Source organism: Cupressus sempervirens, chromosome 10 (genome assembly GCF_028749045.1).
Source record: "Cupressus sempervirens isolate cs-2001-9-10 chromosome 10, ASM2874904v1, whole genome shotgun sequence".
Classification (NCBI taxonomy): Eukaryota; Viridiplantae; Streptophyta; class Pinopsida; order Cupressales; family Cupressaceae; genus Cupressus; species Cupressus sempervirens.
In genome coordinates, this window is record NC_143127.1 from 380528817 (window position 1) to 380555729 (window position 26913).

A 26913-nucleotide genomic window follows, 5' to 3' on the forward strand; every position below is an offset into this window, starting at 1 on the left:
AGTGCAGAATACAAAATTGAGCAGAGTAGTGCAAAAGTGAAGGAAACTTCATTTTTGAGGTTTTGCTGAGTGATCTAAGGTTTGGTATTTGGATCCAAGGTTCATGACCCAGTCTACAAGGCCTGACAGTGATTGGTCTAGTTGACAGGACAGAGGAAAGAACAAGAAAAGAAGAAAATAACAATAAACTATTTGTTTGAGCAGTGAGATCTTCTTGTAGTTGAAATTGCATGTTTAGGCAGTGGGCTCTTCTTACATACATTGTACTACAACTTCTAACAAGGTTGGCACAACTCATAATAGGGTTGGAATCTCCTAATAGGAATTCAAAGTCTCCTAACAAGGACTCATTGTACTAAATATTGTAATAGACTCCTAACACGGTCCATCCTCTAACAAGGAATATTCATATCAGTACATCATCTTGTGGTCATCATTTCCACCAGTTTTTTCCCTCTGATCAAGGGTTTCCCTAGTAAATATATCTGGTGTAATTGTGTATGTGCATCTTTGTATGGTTGCTATTTACTTTTTTGAATGGTTAAGTTTGTTTGAAGAAGATAAGTGTTTTAATTGTTGGATAACTGATTCACCCCCTTCCCCCTTGTCAGTTATCTTGATGGACTATTATTTTTAACACTAGGGGTCTGGGAGACAAAAAATTCACTAGGGGGTCCCCATTTCTAGAAGAAATAGGGCATGTGTTGTGAAATGCCAACAAATAGCCCCAACAAAAAGGAAAAAATGACAAAGGCATTTCTTCACCAACAAGCATTCTTTTGGCATTTGCCAAATAACAACAAAATCCCAAACACTTCAAACAACTTTCAAGTTCCTTGATAGATAAAACTTTAGAAGCTCAAACCTTCAAGCTCAATGTATGCACATTGTATTGATTCCCTTTGACATTCCAAGGTGAAATCTATTGTGAGCCTTTAGGAGCTTGGAAACAATCCTCCACTCCACTAGTCCATTCATCAAGAATCCTCATAGATCATGTGTATCAATCACTGTCTAACCAAATGAGAGAATCCATTCAGAGGGCTCTTGATAGGTTATCATATTTGCATTTCAGGTCCTAAGTAATCTTTTGGATCCTACTTTACAGAGCCCATATGTTTCCATTTGATTCTTCCATGAAGTGATTTGTATAGATACTAGATAGTCATTTTGGAGGGCATATCCTTATTGTTAGATTACCTTTCTTAGATCTTTTGGAATATTTTATTGTTAAGACCATCATTCCTTTTTTGTTACCTTTCTATACCTTGATCATGCTTAGACTATGTGGCTAAGGCATTGGTGTCATTTCTCATATTCTTTCATTAGTTTGATAACCTTTATGTTCCTCTTTTAAAAACTTTTGGAAACTCTCACACCAAACAATGCCCTTAGCAATTCTTTGAAAAGACCTTTTTCTGAACTGACAAGCCTCAGACTATCCCTTGGTGCCATCAACCTTGATTTGAAGACACTAAGATAGTCAATCTTTAAATTTGCAAAGTTTTGAGAGCTATTGATATGCAATTCTAATTTAAAAACTAAAAGTATTTTATGACTGAAAGTAACATCCGCTCTCCAGTTGGTACAAGAAACAAAATCACCTAAATGCTTTGACAAAGAAATACTTCTTCCTAAAAGTCAAAAGCACAAGGAGTGATCTATGAAATGTGTCAAGATAGAGTCTTGATTTCACCTAACCCTTGAACTGACACAACTTAAAAATTAAAAACATAATTGAAAGAAAACAAACAACTGAAAGAAAACACACTTGCAGAAAATAAACATGCTTGTAGGAAATGACCGCACTTGTAGAAAATAAACACACTTGCAGAAAATAAATACACTTGCAAATTTTTTTAATTTAATTTTTGAATTTTTTTTGCTTTTAGGCCTCAAAATAATGTTTCAGGAATTGGACATTGATAGACAATGGGACCAATTCCCCTTGTAGGGAGCTCATCCTAAAAGTATTTTCTCCTAAAATCTCTACAATTTGATAAGGGCCAATCCACAATCATTGAAACTTAGTGTGACTGCCTAACTTTTCTTTTACCTTATCCCATAGGAGAATAAGGTTGGATATTCTGAAAGATTTTATTGTGGCCCATTTGTCAAACCATTGGTTGATCAAATCTTGATGTTTTTCCATATTCTCAAAAGTTGTTCTTTTCTCATCCAATTCCAAGAAATTCATTAATCTAATATGAACTCTATTTGTGTCCTCAACATACCCCTTCATAAATTTCAATGCTGGAATCTTGAGATTAAGTGGGAACGATGGTTCTTTTTCGTAGATGAGTAAATGGGGAGATGTCCCCAAAGCATTTTTTATCCCGACTCTATCTATCCATAATGCATACTTCAGCTAAGTGTGTTGATCTTTTGGATTTTCTTGTAAAAAATTCTTTATCACATTAATCAAGTTCTTATTGGTGGACTTAGCCACACCATTCCCTTGGGGATAGTAATTGGAAGAGAACTTGATTATGATCTGATTGTCTAGTGCCCATTGAGTAAGGAAGATCGATGCAAATGATGATCCATTATCACATACTAGGAAGAATGACAATGTGTTATTCTAAGAAATCTGTAATCACATTTCTCGTGCACTTTCAAAAAGTTTCATCTTCTATCCAACACGTGCAATAGTATGTAGTTGTGAGGACAAACATGTTTCCTATAGATGATGGTGGGTTTGCTGGGCCAATAAAGTCTAGCCCCCACTTAGCAAAAGGGTGTACCTCAAACACTGGTTGTAGTGGCATAGCTAGATGCCTCTCTCTATTGGCACTTGACAAATATGGAAAGAACATACATATTCAAATGCATCCTTAAAGATGGTAGGCTAAAAAAAGCCTAATCTTGGACTTGTAGCTTTTTCTGATCCATGTCCCATGCCATATCTATCATGAAACTATTCCAAAATTTCTTTCACTTCTTTGCATCCCAAGCATTTCAAATAGATTCGCTTGTAGTTCCTTTTGGAAAGTTTAATATCTTGCAACATGTAGGATTCACATTTCATCTTGAGTCCTCTATGTTGGGAACTATTCATCCTATTGGGGTATTGATTTTGCAAAGTTAGTAAACAATATCTTGATACCAAACATCAACGATTATTCCTTGATCAATATCCACTTGAGACACCATGATCTTTGTTGATTATCAGTGTTGATTTCATCATCAAATTTGATTTTGTTATCATTACCGATCTCATTATCAACTATCATCTTGGTTAATCCTTGTCCTCTAACCAACTTCATTGGTAGAAAATCCAAATAAAATCCTTGCAATATAGCCATCTATTTTCCTTATCTCTCACCAAGTTCATTCTACATCAACAAGGTCTTAACCACAAGATCAGGCACAATTGCATATATCTTGCTCCTGATTATATAATGGTAGAATTTTTTAACTTCTTTTATCAATGTGAAATATTTTTTGTCAAGATCAAAATAGTTCAACTCAACATTCTTTAGTAGGCAACTCATGAACATGTAGGTCTCTCATCCTCTGTCTTTCTTTTGAGCAAGAATCATAGCGCATGAATGTTTTGAAGTAAATGAATAGATTTTGAATGGTAACTCATAATTTGGACTTACAAGCAATGGGGCCACAAATATTGCTACTTTGATCTCTTCAAATATTTCTTTATTTCAGGAACCCATTCAATCTTTTCTCCTTTCTTGAGCATCTTTAGCTTTGTCTTTTCAATGTGTTTCAACATACTTGCTAAATTGGAAAGGGCATCAGATACCATGTTCTTCTTCCTTGGGATGGACCTTGTGTTCAAGGCCTCAAAATCTTCCAACAAGTCCCAAACTTTTTTTGGGTACATAAGTAGTCTCCTATCATTAGACAAGTAGATTGATTTCACATGTCTAATGACTAATTGAGAGTCTCCTTCAATTAAGAGAGCTTTGACATCCTTTTCCAATGTGAAAAGAAGTCAACAAATCAAGGCTTCATACTGTGCAACATTGTTAGTACATTTAAATTGTAAATGACATGTTGTATAAAGAGAACTACCTTTAGGATTAATTAGTTCAATACTTATGCCAACTCCTAATTTGCATTTAGAGCCATCAAACTTGGGTGCCTAGATTGGTTGTTCTTTGGGATTTTTGATCTTGTGCTTGTTTGTATGTATCTTTTCCTTTACTTGAGTCTTAAAAGGTTGTTTCTTTGGGACCCATTGCAATCTTTCACAAGGTGGACTTGGTGAGATGCCACAATTTATCTTTGATATAGGGGCCATTTTTTTTTTTTCTCTTTTTGACTTTGAATATCCCCAAATAATTTGGTGATCTTATCTCTAAGAATTTGACTTAGGCCAAAATTCACCCAAGACCAAGGAACTCAAACACAAGCACAACAGTAGACCAAAGAGAGAGTATGATCAGAATGACGATATATTCATTCAATATGCCATATCCAAGTACACTATGAGTGCCTATATATAAAGGCCTCTAGAGAGCTTCTAGAATGCATAGAAGTAAACATCATGATAAGGCATACAACTAGGCAAATGTCCACCAGATATGGGTTATCCTTCATTAAGCACGGGAGTAAGTGCGATGATATGAGGATAAGCCTACAATGGTGTATCATGCAAATTAGTGGTATAGACAACATGTGCTAAAAAGGAGTGTGAATAATTGTGTTGTCTACATGACAACTCAGTGAATGATGCAAACTCTAGTATTGTAGAAACCATGTGCTAAATTAGAGTTGTGTACTTCTGTGTTGTCAACATGACAACTCATGAGAGTACACAAGCTCCTAAGTGTCTCACCTAAATAAATAATAAAATAATGCATTAACCTAAGTAAACTTAAGTAAGTGTAAATAGTAAATACTTATTTACACCAACATAAACTAGGGTTTTGGATGAATGACCACTAAGGTCCAACCTTGGCCTTTTACAAAATGTCTTCTCCTTTGGACTTTGACCATTCTAGGTGGAGGGTTAGATAAATCCCAACTGTCTGAAGAAGTGTCACGATATGATGCATTGGAATCTTCATTTTCTTCTTCATAAATCTCAACCAAATTAGATGTCCTTGTAGAACTTGAAGTTTCCTTTTGTACCTCATTTGGTATTTGGTCATTTTTAAATTGCATTATCTGAGTGAGTACCCTAGCAACTGTTACCTGACAATGTGAGCATTCAAATTTTGAATGACTAACTTTGTGTAACCTACATGATCCTGGAAGAAAAATATTTGAGTCTGCTTCCTATCCTAAGAATTTTAAGTTTACAACTATATTGTCTACAATCTAAGTGATGAGTTCTTCTTTTGATTAGGGATCATAGATTTTTTATTTAGATGGTCAAATTTCTTGACGATATTCATGTCAAGAGACATCACTTTATAGGAGCCTATCTTATCTTGAAAAAATTCTACCTCATTTGGTGCATTATATTTTGTGATCATTGTCTTCAACTTTGGCTCAACGTCAATCTTGATTTGATTGTTCAATCCCTTCCAGGGTAGCCATAATTGAGTAAAATCAGTTGAAAACCATCATCTCAAGCACTTCGTCCATTCTCTACTTAGCAATAAGTCATAAGTTATAGGAATCTCAACCACATGTATGTCTATAGTGTCTTGAATTTGGGGGTCTATGGTCAACTGTGTTCTAACATCTTTCAATACCCCAATAACTTTTACTTCCATCTTGTCAAGTTGTGTCACTATCCGATCTGAGGGTTAAGGAATGACTCCCAACCTTTGAGCTATTGAAAGTGGCATGATGTTGCAAGAAGCTCCTAAATCTATAAGACAATTATGTAGGTTCTTTCTAAAAATTTTGAGACTAAGTAAAAAAGGAGGCACTTTAGCCTTGTATTTATACATGGTAGGCATTGCCTCAAAAGTATTGACTTGTTGTGATGTCATCTTTTGAGGGACTATGTTTGCATTTGACATTGCCTTTGCATGTTCAAGAGTCCTCAACACTGCTTCCCTTTGATTAGGACAATTTTGTAGGATATCAAACATGGACATATTAGTCTTGGCTCTCGTTAGATCTTCCACTGCATTTTACTTTTCAGTTGCCCATATAGGATTCTTCATGATTATAGGCACATTCCCTTGGTTTTGATTTTGTTTCCCAATGTATGGTACTTAGGTAGGTACTAGATTTTTATTAGCTCTTAGATTAGGAGGTTTTGGATGTGAATTAGGAGGAATTCCATCGATCATATGTTCCTTTCAGTTACACAAATCATAAGTATTCTGATTGTCATTTTGAAAAGCTAACATCTCTTCTAGTTGAAGATTTGATTCTTGATTGAATGAAAAAGTGAATTCTTCACTAGCAAGTTACTCCATTCCATAATTATGTGGAGAATCATAGGATTCTAAGATCATAGCATTGTATTGCATATAAGACTCACCATTATTGCATTGTGAATTCCGATTCATCTCTTGAAATATGAGCCACCATCATTAGGTACATTTTGGTTATTGTCATACTGATTGATGTCCACAAACTCAATATTGTTGTTATCATCAACAGGTATGCTTCCATTGTTAGGATGAGTGTTCCATTGTTGATTCTTCCTTTGGAAGCCATTATTGTGATATGGAGGATTATAATTATTCCTTATGTTATTATTTCCCAAATTTTTATTTCCATTTAAATTCTTGTTGTAATTTTGACCATAGTTGTTGTTGTAAGGGCTTGCATTCGTTCTCTAAAAGTTGTTGTTCTACCCTTGCAACAACCTTAAATGGGTTAATTTGTTGATAATTTGAGACATTGTTTTCTTCATTTGACCAATCTCAGATGTGACATTATTTTCTGGTTCAATGAAAGTTGCTGCCTTTTGCTCAAAGAAACTAGCTTTTGGAGGTTCATATCCTAGATAGGTTATGGTTAGAACCAGTATGGCTGGTGTCTATTATAGCAGAACTAGATTTATTGGAATGAATTAGCTAGGCACCAGCGGTGTTCTAGTAGGATATGTTGGTATCATTGAAGTTGCTTGAACCGGAACCATCAATCCTCCTCTATTAGGGTTGGTTTTCTTGGTAAAGGTAATTTCTTTGTTGAAGACCTTTTCTAATGTGTCAATGTTTGTAGCAAGGGGTCTTTGTAGAAAGATAGTCGTAAGATGGTCCATAGCATTAAAATAAATTTGAATTATAGCTTCAACTGGTATAGTATAAGGTATTTCCAATTTGCGAAAAGCCATATGAAAGCAATGATTGAAATGTAAAATAGTCTCCATTAGATCTCTTTTGATCTATATGAACTGATGATGCATAACAGTTAGGTTGACGAATTTTTTCAATTGTTCGAGGAATAATTTTTTGAAGGTGGCCCAATTATGGATACATCCTAGTGGCAAATTCACATACTAGTTAAATTTAATAAATCAAGGACCACATTCTCTAGTTGAACTTTCTTTTGATTGAATATTTTTTTTAAAAAATTGATATGGTCCTCAACTGTTCGTGTTTCTTCGTAGATGAACCCTGGGCATAATTTCTCAAGATTCTTGGGAAGGTCATTAAGTGCACCTTGCAAGTTAATTGATGAATCTACTATGTTTTTAAAGAAGGCCATTGATGGAGGATTTGGTGGAACAATAGGTGGAGGTTGGTTTGGAGGTGGAACATAAGATGATGAAATTTGGAATGGAAGTGGTAGAATTCTGGGAAATCCTTTGTCACTACAAGTCTTATGAAAATGATTGAGTTCTAAAAACTACAGTTCACTATCTGAAGATCTTAAAGCTTTATGAAATGGAGATGATAGATCAAGATCTTCTAGCTTGTGTCAATTCTGGAAAAAAGTGCACCTTTGTAGAAGCACACTTTCTCAAAACAATGCACCTTGCGCACCTTCTAACAATTTTGAACAAATTTTTTTCTAAACTTCTGAAAACTTTAGAATTTCAAAATAGCAAGTTTTTTTCTATTCCAAATGGTATGAAGCCTTCCTTATAGTGCCACTTCTATTGAGCTATCATTTTGCACGATGCTTAACGACAAGAATCCTTTCAAACTCCTCTCTTGAAAAACTAATCTAGGATCAACTCCAAGGTTCCAGGCAATCTTGTGACCTATTGGAATCAACTCAATTGAAGATAAATTTGTATGTTCATGAGGAGACCTTTTCTAGTTCCAGCCAATTTTGGATAAGATTTTTGATCTCCCATTTTGAAAAGTAACCACAAAAGTGATATATTTTTGGTATTTTCTATTTTATGATGAATGTGGTTTATCAATGCAACTATATGAATTCCTAATTTAACCAAGTGTTAGAAAAGAAAAAAATAAAGATAGGAAAATAACTTGAAATGGAAATTCCTAACAGACATAAACCACGATAATAACACATATGTGAGTTAAATCATTGAAAAGATCGGGTAGGAAACCAATGAAAATAGGAGCAATGCTTCCTCAATTCCACTGATGCAATCATTGATGAGAACTCAATAATAACCAAAAGATGTTTCACTTCTCATCATATTATAAGACCATGAAAAGTGCACTCATGAAAGACAAGAAGCTATGCAGGAACAATAGGTGATTTTTTCTCCAACTCGATACGTTAGCAAAATTCATTAACACAGAGGCAACCACTAGAACTAAAAGGTCACATAATCATAAACACATAATAAAACCACTGGTTCCATTATTATTCATGAACATGAATTCACAAAAATAACACACTTTAGCAAGAATAACTAAATTCAAAATGAGAGCACTAATAACATATATTATTGTATCAAAATAATGGCCTAGAGTACATATGACATCCATGTATTTATAATAAATCATCTCCTCTTTTTGTGTTGAGAGTGAGAGCTCTTAAAATGCAAACACATGCTAAAAAACTAATAAAACAAATCGAATTATATACAAACTAACTCTCTAAATGGTGCTAAGTAGGTCTCCACCCTTGTTTATATCAATTAATGGGTGCATGAGCATTTACATGACTTAAAATAAAAGAAAGAAGAAGTAGATAAGAAGAAGGAAGTTGCAAGAGGATCTAAGAGTCACTGGAAGCTCTAAAAATGGAAGCTTGACCTTCTCTAGGTGTTTTTGGGAGTTGAACTACCATCAAAATGTGTTTTTAGTGCATGGAATGCTTTAAATTAGGAACTGGGAGTTAACTATTGATGCATTACTTTTTCAAAACTATTGGCACACCTCTATGAATAACACACCTACACACCTTGCGCACCTTGGTGGTAGGTTCTAAAAATCCAATTTTTCCCAAGTGTCAAACTTGCATTTCCAGTATTTGGGGTTTTTCCTTTCTTATCCCAAAGTGATGTCTAGATGTTTATTCTTGAATTTCTCTATGAGCTCTGCTACTTGGGTAGGTTCTGGTAAATCCAAAGCTACATATTAATTATTAACTATTTGTTGGTAGTTACTAACCTCTATATGGGTTTTTGCAAAATCCTCAAGTTTAGGGTCTAGTTCCAACAATACCTCTTTAGTATTAAATGCTTGTCTAATATCTTCATCGAATAAAGCATCCTCAAAAGGTCCTTAGAATTGTTGGACAAATAATTGCACTAAATTGAGCTTAGCTTTTGACTCATCTTCAAAAATGTCAAGGTAGGCAACGTTGTAATACTTCTCTACTTCCAAAATCTACTCTTGAGTCAAGTCTCTTAACCTTTGAATATCCTCATGTAATCCTTCCATGACCTTGTTTCCAACAACTATCATCTCAATCCAATCCTCAAGCTCATTAAGCTCTTTCACTGCATATACCTCCATGAGTGTATGATACCTTTGACCTTTTATTGATGTCAAAATCTGTAGGTCTTTCACCTACTTATGTAACTCATCCATTAACCCAAAATCCTGGTTCACTATGGACACTAGTTTATCCACACTCGACTAAATGTAGTGCACCAGATTCAAATTACCCTATATTATTTGTACACCCTTTTGCTCAAAATTATCATGCTATTGCTAACATGCCCCCAAAAATGAATCCATTTGTACTGTCCCCTTCTCCTTTCTCTCTAGTGCTGCAGCAATAGTGATCTCTAAATGATCCAAATCTATTGGGCCCACAATTCCATGCAGATAGTTTCTTAGAGGGTCATTTCATCTCCACAACATCAATAGTTCAGACTCATTTCTATCCATATGCTTAAACACTTCTTTTACACCTATAGTAATCAATACTTTGGTGGTATCTACTATGGGCCTTCCTAATAGGACCTCCTTCATTTGATAATCACTAGGAGTCAAATCTTTAGTGTCAACATGTTAAGGAGGGATGACTATGTGTGCAAAAATGTCCTAATCTTGGTTCTTCTTAATGAAGGTCAGTTGTCGTGCATCACCCATAGGTGGCTCATGCTTCTTGATGGCTTTTACTAGCTCATTCATTCCCTCCTCAGTAGTTACATTCAATTGCCTCTTCTATTGAACCATGATCTCCCTCTTCAACCAAGCATGTGTAGTGCCCATTAGATACATATATTTGACTGAAGAGGGGGTTTACACTACATCTCCCTTTCCCTTATCAGTCCTCTCTAGAGTGTTTTCTCTTTGAGAGTGATCAATAGTTCAAGTCTCTGTATCTACTTGGGCTAAGGTCCCAGCCTCAAAATCATCAGGAGTTTGTTCAGGTTCCTCATGTATTTCCCCCTCCTCTACCACTTCATTGACTTGCATTTACTGGGGTTCTTCTTCCTCCACTACCTATTCTTTTGAGTATGCTACATGAGGAAGTGGTGTTGCCAAGCTTTTGTCCAGGAATGACAAATCATGAGATGGTAGTGGTGGTAGGACTAGAGGTCCTTGAAGCAAAGATGGTAATTGGTTCTAGTCCTCTCCAAGGGATTGAATTGTAGAAGTATCTCGTATCTTCTCACCCACCATCTCAATACCCACAATCTAATGAAATCAAAATCTAAGAAGTCAAAGACATTTGTCTCTTGACCCTCTATGTCTACAATCTACTACTACTACTACTACTCATCCTCTAAAGTAGTAACCTGAATAGGTTCTTTTGTTACAGATGGTGGTGTTATGGTGGATCTTCTTCTTCTTTTCTCTTCCATGGCCCTAGCCAAGAGAGTCCTCTAACTCAAGGGGATATGCTCATCTTGTTTCCCTTCTTTTTCTTTTGCTTCAACTTCTGGAATGGTTTTGGGCACCTATGGGGGAGGAGTATTCTTTTTCTTTAATCTTCTCCTATGTGACCCTCCCATAGTGGACTCAACCCTAGCCTTCTTAGGAACTAAGGGGGAGGCTTCTTCTTCTTGACCTACTAGTTGCACCCTCTATTCTTCATCTTGCTTTGGCTCCTATTCCTATCCTGGTGGAGGCACTTACTCAGTCTCTTGGACTTGAGCTACCTACTCATCTTGAGGTTTTGCATGTTTAGGACCTCATTGTGGTTGTTGAGATGACTAGGCCTAAGTTGTTTCTTTTCTACCCTTTTTCACTCTCTTCCTTTTCACTCCTCTATCCACTTAAAAATACTCAATTTCCTACTCATGTCAATGAATTATTTCTGGCCTCACAATAATTGAGCCAGAAAAGTTGGTCCTATGACCTTCACACCTTTTTCTTTGATAGGTTATGTTGTGGCTTGTAGAGGAATAATTTGTGGAACTAGATCAAGTTTAAAAGGCTTCTTGATCCATTCCCTCATTAGTTGGAATATATGGGAGGCTAGGTTGTTGATGTCCACATTCTCATCCCTTCCAATCTTCACAATCATGATTGGCCTATCGTAAATTTTGTCTTGATTGTACAATGGATCCAGGATATCTTTAGTGTTTTTCTCAATAGCCTTGACCGTGATCTTTATTTTTAAGGCCTTTTCTGCTAGATATAGAGTCATTCTATGATAATCCCTTATTCAAATATCATAGTCATCTATTGCATCCATCTAGTGATCTTCTAATGCATCTTCATGTACGAATTACTTCCCTGCCAGATGTTGCACCATCCCAATATTTTGGAAGCATGGGCTAGGGGAGCTGTACTCTTTTAAGGGATATTGATCTCATTTAGAATCAAAGGTCATGATATCTTGTTTTTGATTGACCTTGAAAGAACCTATGGTGATTTTCCACACCAATGTCTTCTTGTGTTGTTTCCTCACTTTGTCATATGCAGCTATCAATTGCTTGGCAATCTTTAACAAAATGAGCCCATTTGAAGGATATCTTGGGAGCTTCATTGGTTTCACTTGTGTGTCGACTAATCTTAGCTACGTGAATGTTTTGAACTGAATATAGTAGGCACCAATTTTTGTGATCCTGGCTGCTACCCCTAATGACATCCATTTGGCATAATCACCCTCTATGAATCGAATGATTGCAAATATAAACCCATCATTTACTATCCTCTACTCTTTGCTATTAGCTAAAAGCTTCTTCTTCACAGTTGAGGATATACCACATAAAGCCATGCATTAACATCTTACATGCTACCTCTTTTGTAAAGTCCTGGGTAGTCAGTTGTTCTGGCCACCAACAAGTACGCCAAATATGATGTCATGTAGAATTTGGGGTCAACCTTAACAACTATTAGCTGCTCATCTAGGTTATCGCTCAACATTGTGGCCCAATCAATTGACATCTTGGCCATTTAAAAGATTTCTGTAAAATAGATCATCTAGATATTGATATGTCCAGCTATTGATAGACCCATGAATCTACTCAAAATCACGATGGCATATCCCATGTCATCCTTCATTTATCCCTGGGTCATGTCTACCTTGCCAACTCTATGGCCCACTAGTTTTCTATTAATCAAAAATGATGAAAGGATTATCTCTTTGGCTTCCTTCTCATGATCTCGATACCATCTTTCTACTCCATTATAAGATATGTGTACATACTGATTGGCTCTGGGCAAGTGGAAGGCTTTCTCAATGTTTTGAGGTCAGATGTCTAGGACTATATTGCCTACAACACTCTTGACAACCTTCTCTTCGATGACATAATTTTTAGTGAGAGCCATGATGAGTTCTGAAGATTACATGGAAGTAGGATGTGACACTACATTGACTAACCCTAATAGGATGAGTGTTGACACCATTGCAGATCTTTTTCTTGGCTTATTACAGATGGTGAGGAAGGAATTCTAATCAATGTGGCTCAGTTTGGTGTCTCTAATTTTTGCATGCCCATCCTAAAAGTGTGATTTCCTTGGAGTACCTTGGTAGTTGAACACTATAGGTTTGGGAAAAATCTTTTCTGTGAGTGAAGATGATGAAGATGTCATTTATCTACACAAAAGGGGAAGATATTAGTCTGGAAAACTAAAATTATGACACAAAACAAACCCTAACACATTATAACCTAGGAAAATAGCCCCAAAAATAGTAAAAAAACAATTAATTCCCCCTCGAGCCCTGAAATTTAGAAAAGTGCACCTAGTGCACCTTTATAGGTGTGCAAGGTGCACTTAATGACCCCTAGTTGGTCATTAATGCGCATGTGCACACCTAGGTGAGGTGTGCACATGCGCTTGGCAAGTGCAAGGGGAATTTGATTAAGTCCACAATTTTGTGCACAAAGGGTTTGCATGTGTGCACCCTAATATACACTTGAGTGTGTGTTAGAGCACAAAATGGTGCACAGATGTGCACCTTGGAGAGGTGCACATCTATGCACTATTTACCTCAGGTTATTTTGTTGTCTTTTAGGTTTCAAAAGGAAAGGTGTGCACATATGCACCTTGAATAGGTGCGCATGTGCACACCTTTCAATATTTAGGTGTTTCTTAAGGTTTGCTTAGATTAGGTATTAGATGTAATTGCTGTGTAGTCTAACCTTGTATATGCATTGGTTTTGTGTTGCAAGAAGTGGGAGCATAGTCAATGATGTGCGGAGAGGAAGGAATTTGGATGCAAATTTTAGAAGCAAAATTGGGAAGCAAATTTTGGAGAAGGAAGATGATTTTCGAAAGGGAGAAGGTTTTGAGAGAAGAAACTTCTCTCATAAATCTTTCCAAGCGTTACGTTGGTAGCATTAGAATCTAAGTAGATTCTTGTATTTTAATTCGCATAGTAAATTACATTTTCTATCCTTCTTGTCTTCTTTGTGATTGTGAATTGTTTGTGCATACCTCTCTGCGACGAATCTTTCAATATTATATTTTGGATTTACTAGAATGCTTGTGGGGTTCTTCTGTATACGTCGGGATTAATATATTGTTAAAACCCTCTTTTAGTAGATGTTAAATTGTAAATTAAATTAGGAAGGATTTATTATGAAATCAAAATTTTAGTAACTAAAGTTGTTGGGTTGGTCGTTTTTCTTCTATTAGAATACTGCAAGAACTTTTATTAAAAAATAATAATAAATAAATAATAAATAATATTTATTAAAAAAATTTAATTGGGGGAAGAGGTTTGTTTTAAAATAAATCTTATAAAATATTTTAAAAAAAAAAACATATATATTTAAAAAGTGTTAGAAAGGATTTTGTTTTTAAAAATAATTATATTAAATTCTTTATATAATAGAATTATTTTTTAAAAAAGATAGATTTTATATTGAAAGAAAAAAAAAAAAAAAAAAAAGTATTTTGTCATACATTGGAAGAATAACTTTTAAAGTTTAAAAAACAATAAATAATAATAAATTAAAAAAAAAAAAAAAATTAAAAAAAAAATATATATATATATATATATATCAATTTGGGCAGGGGTGGTTTTACCCGGCAACGTCTATATAGCCACGAAAATGCACTTTCTTACGAAGGAGAGGACTTAGAATTTTTTTGAAAAGTTCTAAAAAACAATGTAAAGGAAGTGCATTTTCGTGGCTCTATAGCCACGGGCGTTTTACCCACCCGCTACCCCACTTACCTTATTCTCTCTTGGTGGCCCCCACGCGTGATTGTACCTATGATGGGGGGGAAACATTTAAAAAGTTTTTAATTTTTAAAAAGTAAATTAAAAATAAAATAATATACAACTTACCCCATCCCACATACCCTGTCGGAGGCTGTCAGCGATTTCAAAGTAGGCCTTAACTGCATTAATTGCAGTGTACCTGCAATTGGGGTGGGGGTAGCATTAAATGGCTGCACGGGTATATTCAAAGCCGTATGGGCTTCAACAATTTATAATCACTTTGAACTTGTTCTAAAACTTTAATGTTATAATTTTATTTTTTAATATCATTTATTAATAATTTAATATTATTTGATTATTAATTTAGCATTACAGATTTTAATATATAGTTATTAACAATATTAATAATAATTTTATTATTATTGTTAATTAGTATTTAAATTAATAATAATTATAAATGAGATTTTTAATATTACTTTATTGTTGTTTAAATAATATTTATTATTAAAATTTAATTATTGTTTAAAGATTTAATAATAATGCATCTAAACATAGTTAATTTTTAATTAATAAAAATATTGATAATTTTATTAATTATTAATAATTGATTATTAATAATTGATTATTGTTGAGATATTAATATAATTAATTAGTTGATAATCATTAATTAACTTAATTTAAAACATTAGTTTAATTAAATTAATGATGAATATGGTTAAATTGCAGATTTATTAATATGATTAGTTATATAATTATTAATTAATTAATTAATATGATTTAATTAAGATTAATTAATAAGGGAAGTGGTTTAATTTAAGCTTTAAATTTATTAAATTATTATAATATTGATTTTTAATAAATGTTTATCTTTCGAAATATTTTGGGAAAATTGATTAAACTTATAAAGGGGGTTAGTTCTATTTTTTGTTCAAATTAATAAATGGGTTGACTTGTAGATTAAACTGGGAACCCTATGCACTTGAAATATACTTTCAAATGGAAATTGAAACCTCATATATAACTAAACCATGTGTTTTCAAATAAACCAAACATGAATCTTACACTTGTCTCTGCATGTTGTTTGTGTTTTGGGGTTTTCGGGTTGATTTAGATGTTGACTAGTTTAGATTGTTACCAAAGGCTTGGAAATTTTGTGATTGTGATGTTATGTTGTCTTGGTCTCGATCTTTGTAAAACCCAACCATGGTAATGTGATGGCATGCTCTATAATGTGTGTGGATTATTGATTGTTATTGCTTTCCAATTTCCTTGTGTGAAGTTGAGGTGTATGATATGAGATACCTGACTTAACCATTTTGGAGTCATCGATCAATTATATTTGATTTGTTTCCTGGTTGCTTTGAGAGGATTGAGGTGTTTTAATTGATTTGTTCTTGATTATGTCATGTTGTGACATGTTTGACTTGACCATTTTTGAGTCCTTGATCAGTTATACTTGGGTTACTTTCCAGTCGCCTTGATGGGACGAAAGTGTTTTCTTTGTTATTGATGATGTCATGTTGTGACATGTTTGAGTTGACCATTTTGGAGTCTTCGATCAGTATTATTTTGGGATACTTTTCGATTTCTCGTTGAGAACCGATGGATATTGTGACTTATCATTTGATGCTTTTCAGTTGCTCGTAGAGAATTATTGTGATTATTATGATGATCTTTTGATACTTTTTAGTTGCTCGTAGAGAACTAATGTGATTATCATGGATTATCTTTTGATGCTTTCCAGTCACTTGTATAGGGCTAAGGTGATTTTTATATGATTATAGATTTATGGTTTATGAGCCTAGGGTAGGTAATCTATATGTAGTGTTGGGAAGTGGCTTGCAATGGGGGATAGGGCCCTAAGTGGTTGCCAGGGGAACTCATTGTAAGTTGTTTTAATAAGTGAAAAAATTATACTAAATGGGGATTAAAATAAACCTAATAAGATGTTCTCTCCCATGCCTTGAGTGCTAGTACAGAATAGGATGGAAGTAGAGAGAGCACTTGGTTACGACCTTGCATTCCGTAGTATGCCTCGTCAGTACGAGAGGATATTAGAGGCCGCATAGGGATCACTAGGGACCCTGGAGTCCTAAGCTAACTGCCAGGGTAACTCCTACATGATTCATGCGATGACACTTGCCCACTTACATAGTAGGTTTCCTACGTGTCTTGTGTACCTTTCGATCTAGATGTCAGTTTATATTGGAACCTTTGAGTTAGTATACTTTTAGGATTTCCTAGACTTAGAGAGTATTTGTGATATGTGATTTGATATCCTATTTGGGAACTTGAGACTATCTCCTCAACGCATTGGGAGTGGGCCATTTAGGTTCCACGTGGTTGGGTGGTAGTGCTTTTTACTCTTACCATTGAGATTCATTCGTAGTCACCGTGATTGGAGCTTCTTGGGATGCTTGTTTATCATGACTAGGTGATGTTATTTACTGATGCATTTCCTCATATTGATGATTAGCATGTGATAGGTGATGTTATCTACTTGTAGGATCATCTTATGCTGTATTCTTGTATGTTAGATTTCCTTATGATTATGTTATTGCTTCTGCTACTATGTGTTTGATGTGTATGTTATCTTTCTTGTTTTAAAAAAAATATTGCCAAACTTAGTAAAACTTTAGGTTAATTCTTTTGGATCCCTTGGCAGGGTGTTACATGTGCACCTTTGGTGTGTAGTCTAACCTTGTATATGAGTTGGTTTTGTGTTGCAGGAAGTGGGAGCATAGTCAATGATGTGCAGATGTGTGAAGATAATGGATGAAGGGGAGCGAGGTCACGAGTTTATATAGACCTGGACCCCAATGTGCTCACCCTCTAGAGATGTGCATCTCCAAAGGGAAATGAGTGCACACTTGCACATCTTGGATAGGCGCACATGTGTGCTAGGCGCACATGTGTGCTAAGTGTGTTAGTGCACATTCATGCACTTAAAACACTTAGAATGTTTCAATTTTTCCGCGTCTGAACCTTGAACTCGCTCAGTCAAAGTTTGAGGCTTGACCTAAACTCATGATGAGTCACAAAATGACCCAGCCCCCAAACTAGGGGTCTGAGAGATAAATTTTTTACTAGGGTGTCCCTATTTCTAGGAGAAATGGGGCATGTGTTGTGAAACCATAATACTGTTTAAGACTCTGGTCAGCTAGCATCTCTTTTAACCCCTAGCACTAGTAAATTGATGTTTATCTTTTGTGTAGGTCATCATGGCATCCTCATTATCCATGACATCCTTTTCATCCATAACACAAAGAATTACCATGGTATTGCATGTGCATTTTTAAAATAGGCACCTTAGGATTTTAGATAAAAGAAGCAAATGGAGTTCAAGTCTATGATAATGGTGGGCTATACAGTGAGCATAAATCATCAAAAAAAAAAAAAAAGTAACACTAAAGTGCTCCTAAACCCCATTTGAGCAAAACCCATAAATTATTTTCAAAACTGAGAACTTTGATTTTTGGGATTTAGCACTTTGCACATTTTATTGAAGGTTCGCAGGTGTGCAATTTGAAGATTTCGTGAATGAATTATCTCCAGAAGGTGTACAGGTGTGAAGATACGCAAGGTGCACAAGTTTTCAATGTGCATATTATAATTTTGAGATATGTATAAGTCGAAGGACTCTAGAAGGTGAGCATGTGTGAAGGTGCACAACTTTACAAGCTTTGAAGAGAAAGTAAATATGTGCGCAAATAGGCCTAAATCATCAACAAGAGAAAAATAAGTACACAAGAGTGATCTAAAACCCCATCTGAGCGAAACCAAGAAATCATTTTTAAAATAGAAAACTTTGATTTTTTGGTGAATTGAGCACCTTGTACACTTCCTTAAAGGTGCGCAGGTGCCTAGGCACACAATTTGAAGATTTGGTGGATGAATTATCTCTAAAGGTGCACAGGTGTGCAAATCTAAAATATATAGAGGCCTTCCTGAGGTCTCTAACATTACCATGGTTTCCTTGGTTTCTGCAGCAACTAAGATCACACTCAAATGCACAACTTTCAAGATCTAAGGAATTCCCATGAAGTCACATTTTATGGTTTTCACAAGGAAGTGAGGGAAAAGTATGAAGTTTTAGACTTATTAGCTCCTCAAAAAATCACCTCTACCATCTAAAATTTCAAAGGGAAACATCTACACATCATTTTGGTTGAAGGTCAACAAAACCCAAATGATGAAAACTAAAAATTGTCGAGTTAGAAAAATTCTCATTTAAAAATTGTGGAGTTAAGAAAATTCTCACTTTGAAAAATTGTGGAGTTAGAAATTTTTTCACTTTGGAATTATGAAGTAGAAAAAATTCTCACTTTAGAAAATTGTTGAGCAAGAAAAATTCTCACTCTAGAAAATTGTGAAGTTAGAGCAATTCTCACTCTAAAAAATTGTGGAGTTAGAAAAGTCCTCATTTTGGAAAATTGTGGAGTTAGAAAAAATTCTCACTTAGAAAAATTATGGAATTATAAAAATTCTTACTTTAAAAATTGTGGAGTTAGAAAAAATTCTCACCTTCAAATATTGTGAAGTTAAAAATATTCTCACTTTGAAAGTTGTGGAGTTAAAAAAATTCTCACTTCGGAAAATTGTGGAGTTAGAAAAATTTTCACTTTGAAAAATTGTGGAGTTTCAAAAAATTCTCACTTTGGAAAATTGTGGAATTCAAAAAATTCTCACTCTAAGAAAATTGTGAAGTTAGATAAAATTCTTATTTTGGAAAATTGTGGAGTAAGAAAAAATTCTCACTTTGAAAAAGTTGTCGAATTAGAAAAAATCTTACTTTGAAAATTGTGGAGTTAAAAAAAAATTCCCAACTTCAAAAATTATGGAGTAAAAACAATTTTCACTTTGGAAAATTGTGGAGTTAAAAAAAATTTCACTTTGGAAAATGGTGGAGTTAGAAAAATTCTTATTTTGGAAAATTGTGGAGTTAGAAAAAATTCTCACCTTTAAAAATTGTGGAATTAGAATTTTTTTTACTTTGAAAATTGAGGAGTTAGAAAAAATTCCCACCTTATAAAATTGTGGAGTTAGAAAAATTCTCACATTGAAAAATTGTGGAGTTAGAAAAATTCTCACCTTGAAAATTTGTGGAGTTGGAACAATTCTTACTTCGAAAAATTGTTGAGCAAGAAAAATTCTCACTCCAAAAAATTGTGGAGTTAGAAAAATTCTCACTCTGAAAAATTGTGGAGTTAGAAAAATTCTTTTTTTGGAAAATTATGGATTTAGAAAAAATTCTCACTTTGAAAAATTGTGGAATTAGAAATATTCTCACTTTGAAAATTGTGGAGTTAGAAAAATTCTCACTTTGAAAATTGTGGAATTAGAAAAAATTCTCACTTTGAAAAATTGTGGAGTTAGAAAAATCCTCACTCTGGAAAATTGTGGAGTTAGAAAAATTCTTATTTTGGAAAATTGTGGAGTTAGGAAAAAATTCTCATTTAAAAAAATTGTGGAATTAGAAAAATTCTTACTTTGGAAATTGTGGAGTTAGAAAAAATTCCCACCTTGAAAAATTGTGGAGTTAGAAAAATTCTCACATTGAAAAATTGTGGAGTTAAAAAAATTCTCACTTTGGAAAATTGTTGAGTAAATTGTGGAGTTGGAAAAATTCTCACTTTGGAAAATTGTGGAGTTAGAAAAAAATTTCACTCTGGAAAATTGTGGAGTTAGAAAAAATTTTCACTTTGGAAAACTGACACTTCCAAGAATTTTTGGGTTTTTGGGTCTTGTCACCAAGGTGCACATGTGCTTTTTGAAGGTGTGCTTTTCTTAGAGGTGCGCCAACAGTTTTTGAAGAAGAAGTAGTGTGTCGATAGTTAATTATCAGTTTCTATTTTAGAGCATTTCATGCACTAAAAATACATTTTGATGGTAGTTCAATTCTCATAAACGCCTAGAGAAGGTTGAGCTTCCATTTATAGAGCTCTTAGTGACTCCCAGATCATCTCATGGTTCTATCTTCTTATCTTCTCTTTCTTTTATTGTTTTAAGTCATGTAAAAGCTCATGCACTCATTAATTGACATAAACAAAGGTGGAGACCTACTTAGCACCATTTAGAGAGTCAGTTTGTATGTAATTAGTTTTATTTTAATAATTTTTAGCATGAGTTTGCATTAGAAGAGCTCTCACTCCTAACACAAAGTGAGGAGAGAATTTCTTTTAAATACATGGATGTAATATGTACTGTAGGCCATTGTTTTGATGCAACAATATATGCTATTGGTGCTCTCATTCTGAGTGTAGTTATTCTTGCCAAAGTTTGTTATGTTTGTGAATACATGTTCATGAATAATAATAGAGCCAATGGTTTTATTGTGTTGTTATGATTGTGTGATCTTTTAGTTTTGGTGTTTTCCTCATGTTAATGAATTTTGTTGACATAACAAATTGGAGAAATGATCATCTATTGTTCTTGCATAGTGTCTTGTCTCACATGAGCACACTTTGTGTGTGACCTTGCACATTGATGAAACATGAAACATCTTTTGGTTTATGTCGAGTTCCCATCGACGATTGCATTAGTGGAGTTGAAGAAGCATTCCTCCTAATTTTATTAGTTTCCTACCCGATCTTTTTTGACGATTTAATTCATAGACATGTTGTTACCGTGACTTATGCCTACTAGGAATTTCCCTTTCAAGTTATTTGCTTAAATCTTTCGTTACCTTATCTTTTTTTTTTTTTTTTCTAACTCATTGGATTAAAGTTGAATTCCAATGAACTCATCATATTAAAGTTGAATTCCTCAAGAAACCAAGGCAATTATCCAAGACAACTTGTTGCCCAAAATAATTATTCTCAAAATCATAGCAAAAACTATGGCCCCTATGATAACATCAACAATAAGAGTAATGGTATTACAGGTATGAGTCCAAGTGAAAATGGATATGGGTACAATAATGTTCCAAATCAGCCTCCCCAAATCATGGAGGAAGAACCTTTACAGTTAAGTGCAATGGTGTTTGAGTCATATGATAGATCTATAAGAGGACAAAATGATGAAGACAATCAAGAGGAGTTTGTGTTCCCATTCAATGGAGAGAGAGCATGGACACTCTAGGATACACATTTATTGCAACAATAATATGAACCCAAAAATTTTAAAAAGTAGAGAAGAGTCTCTGATGGATGATGTCTTTCTATGGTTACATCTGGCTCCTCCAGACATGTAGGTCTATAACACTCCAATGCATTATGAGGCTCCAACCAACATTACCCCAATAGTTAAGAAGGAATTACATGTAAAGGATGAGGTTTTGAAAGGTTTTATGGATAACATAACAAGAAATTTAAAGTATCTTGGGGAAGATTAGAATCCAAACATCCTATTGCTTCCTAATTATTGTTACCTCAATCAAAGGATTCATTTTGAGCTGGAATATTCTAGTTGCCAAGATGCAATATCTAATGTGTTAGTGTAGACATATAAGCTTGTTGAAATTGTTGAAAGTGATGAAATTGTTTCAAGTTTTGATGTTGCAATAAGTGTGGATATCCGAAGAAATTTTGAGGGTGCAAAAAATTTTGAAGTTCCAAAACTCCATACAATTGCAAAAATTCTCAAAGTTGCAAAAAATGATGGAAATAAAGAAGGTCCAAAAGGTGCTAGAAATTTTGAATTAGGAAATCATCAAGAAGAAGATACAAATGCTTCCTACTATGATATTGATCCCCCATTGGATAATGATGAGGTACCTCCCTCAAAATGAGATATGTAATCAGAAGAGATGGATAGAGTACTTAATTTGGTCTCAAGCTTGATTGAGGAAATGTCTATTTGTGGGATATCAGACCATGCAATGATTGAATCATGTAGAATCCATCCATTTGGGTTCCATTGAAAAGTAAGTTGTCATGATTTCTTATTATCTTGGGAAATCACAATGGAGGGTAAGTATGATTTTGAACAAGCTTGTTTGGGATATGAGGGAGAAAACACCTTGATTAATGATATTAATGAATCTTGTAATTTGAAAGGAGGGTGTATGATTGAGTTTTCTAGTCCCAAGGATCCTAAAGGCGACAATTCATGGTTTAAGGCTAATGATGGTGATAATAAGGACCATAACACAATATTATATCTTTTGGATCTTGTTTTGATTGTTATATTACATCATCGATGCTATTATTTATATGTGTGCGTGGAGTTGTGTACCATGAGATAAGACTACCAAAAGGAGAAATTAAAATGTGTGAGTGTACCCCTATGGTGGGGGAGACTCACTAGATCAGGTGATATCTTTCCATTATCCTTTGAGTTTGATGATTTTCTATTTGAATATGATGCTAAAGTTAAGAGAACTTGTTTGTGGATTAATCATGGTTATGGAGAGTTACCACAACTTCTGATTTTGTGTTATTTGTGCCCAAAATTTGAACCAAGATTGCCCAAATTTTATTTTTTTGAATACAAAGACAAGTCTGCATCTTTTAGAACTATATAGAGTGATTCATTACTACTACGTATAGTTAGAAATGTACTGACAACTACCCCAAATTATTATTATTAAGGATTTTTTCGATATGAGTTTTTAGTTATTTTTAGTCTTTTTAGTTAGGTGTTAGTTTTCTTTGTGTCGAGTCTATTTTGTTTAAGTTTTTACCATCTTTTTACTTCTTTTCCTTTTTTAGTGTTTGAGTCAAGGAGTTATTTTCAGGTTTGTTCCTAATATGTAATCCATCCCAATTGGTCTTGATTTTTGGAAGAGGTATTTCTTTGTTAAAGCATTTGGGTAACTTTGTTTCTTGTACAAACACAATATAGATGTTGCTCGAAGGTAAAGAGGACTTTCAACCTTAAAATTGGGTTATAGATTGATCACTTTCAACACTTTACTAATTTAAAGAATTGGTCATCTAGGTTGCTTTCAATCCAGGTGGATAGTGGCTAAGAGATAGTCCAAAACTTTTTGGTTTGAATAGAGGATTTCCCTAGTGGCTTATCAAAATCACTTGTTGGCATGTGTCTTTCCCAAAGTTCATTAAAAGAGGAACACACAAGTCATTGGATTGGAAAGTTTCCATAAGAAATAAACACCAACACCTTGACCACATAGTCTAATAGTTGTCAAGAGAAATTTTTAAAAAAAATATGGTGTCATCAATTAGGACTACAAAACTTGATATGAACCAAAATAAGGTGATCATTGCGAGCTAGCACAATATAATCACCGACTCACTTCCAATAAGAAAAATTTTCAAGGAAGAATCAAGTGGAAACATGTGAGCTCAGTAAAGTTGACAAATAGATCACCAAAAATACAAAAGATAAGTAATGCATGACTCATTAAGAGCCATTTGAATAGTTTCTCACATCTAGTCATATAGTGATTAGAAATTTGTTGATTGGGATTTCTCAAACTCTCACTAGTCAATGAAAGATTATTTCTATGTTGTTGCACACTCATGGTGGTTGGCACTTAAGAGCACAAGGGAATTAAGACACTGAACACACACTGAGCATGAAAATTGAAAAGTTCAAGTTTCTTGTTTGGAGTTCTCAAAATCTACTAGTCATATCTGGAATCAATTTGCAAACTTGATACAAGGTAGAAAATTGCTTGCTAATAAAGAAATTCTTTGTCATTTCTTCCTTTTGTTGGGGCCATTTGTTGTAGTTCCACAATAATACTCATCAATCTATGCCTGGTGTATCTCCTGCTCTACTCGTAGTGTGGCCACCTCTCGCCGCAGGGTCTCTATCTCCGCCAGCTCATTCACCTCCTCCTACATTCCAAAATTGTTGAACTCTCTAATGTCTATCCTCACCTATAGGGTTTTCAAGGCATCTTGGGCACTGTTTTCCCTAGCTTGCTGGGCCTATACCTCTACCTGTAACATCGCCAAGGCCTGTTGTGCACTGTCCACCCGTGCCTGCTCCACCTGTATCTCACCTTGGAGTTGGGCAACCTCTGTTTGGAGACTATCCCACTTTGCCCTGACCATATCTACATCTTGTGCACCTAGTGGTTCCTGTCCCTATGGCCCTGGTGGCCCCTGTACTTGTGGTCCTAGTGGCCCTTGTATCTATGGCCACTGTGGTGGCCCTGTTGCTACTGGTACTCTCCTCGAGCAGGCTTTGCACCCCCACAGACCTTGTTGTGCCCCCTCTACTGGTGGTGGCACCACTGCTACCTATCCACCATCCCCTGCCCCTTCCCCCTCCCCCTGTTCCTGCTCAGCTAGTGGTGGTGCTCCAAGTACTATTAATTAGACTAGTTGATGAGCCGCCCACCATTATGTGTAGGTTGGTGTCATCCCTGCATCCCCTTAGTGCTATCTGTGGACCCAAGGCACTGGTTGCATCGACTGCCAAGATATCCTGGCCAACCTCATACTGGTCCCATGATCCCATAGCCTGCCATACTCTCAGGATACCACCGGATAAACAAATCTATCCGAGACTGCATCCTGTGTCCTCCTAAACTGTCATTGCACCCTACAGGGCATACACCTCATAACGACATGCTTGGTCCACTCGATCAACCAGCAGTATATCTATGTGTATGGGAGGTATCTCTTATCCTTGGTATCATCCTCTCCCCTAGCTACTAGGACACTGCCCCATCGCTCCACACCATCATAAGGTGTCTAGTCAAACATAATGATCTCATCAATGCATCTCCTCCAAAAACCAATAGACTCTGTAGAAGTATACTGGATAGGTGGCCTATAATGGTATGCAAATGACTCACTTGGCTGTTGGGTCTCCTGCTTGGTAATGGGGCATGTGACACCAATATGCTCCCATGACCATACCATGAGTAGTGCTAACCTTGGACCCATAGTCCACTATTCCCTATAGGCATACATATGCAGGTCATGATATAACTCAACCAGGATGGTCTGACCCCAAGAGAAGACTACACCATCATCTCATAATAGTGTGCTAAGCACCCATGTCCATCGAATAGGAAATCCATGCCCATCATGGTCTGGTACCATCCTCTAGATGAGTGAAGCGAGGTACACGACAAGTTGTGGCAGTCTTTGCTCTAGTGCCTCTCTCCATATTAGCCATGACCTTTGTATTGGCAACCTCTACCATCGACGCCTGAAGCACTCTCGTAGATAGGGATTAGCACCCTCTAGCACATACTCAAGGTACATCCCCCAGATTGACACCCATAAAATTCACCACATGTCAAGCAAGGTGACTGTTACCTCTCTAGTAGGTAGATGGAAGCTCGACATCGGTGTGTGCAACTGCTCAATCAAAGCTGATAGTGGTGTTGAATGTGCTCTCAAATTTGACCACTCATGTACGTGCTCTAGCCTACACAGTCTAACATGTCGCCACTCAACCTCGATCAATCTATCCCCTAGCACCATGGTTGGTGGATAGTGCTCCTGCAACCAGAATACCACTGTCTTCATCTGCAGCATAGACATGTACATGGTTAGTTTCTTTTATCTCATGTTGACCTTGGTATGGGGCATCCTCCCTTGTTCTCCATTGATTTGTCCCAATCAATGAAGATGCGAATCAGCGTAGACATTGATCCACGTAGACACTGATCAACGGAGATGATAGTCTTTGGAGATGCCATTTTAGCATCTTTGATGGTTGCGTAGACACTGGATTCTCATCGGTGGCTGCCTACTTGTCATCTGCAGAGATGACAACACAGAGATCATTGTCTCTACCCTAGCTCCAACCCCCTTTTTCCCTCCTTTGTCATCTACATAGACAACAGGATGTATCCTGTCATCTCTGTAGACCTCTCGGTCCCTATTTTATTGTCTATGTAAACAACAGGGCAGAGATTGTCATCTCTTCCCTGACCAAGTTTTTTGGCCCATAAATGAAATCTAAGCTACAGAATCACAAACTTGACAAGATAGGATAGTTGACTCACCGGTGGGCCCATCTCGGCTGGTCTCTTGTGCTCCCAAACGTGCTCGATAGGATCCATCTTTCACTTTGGTTCTCTGCTCTCTAGGTGTGCAAATGACTCTTCCTTGAGCCTCTTGGAGGCTTATATAGGCCCTCCAAGGCCCCTTTTTGAGCCCATGTCCTTTCCTAAGCCATGTCAATCCCCCTATTTAATCTCAAGTCATGCAAAGTATTCATTTA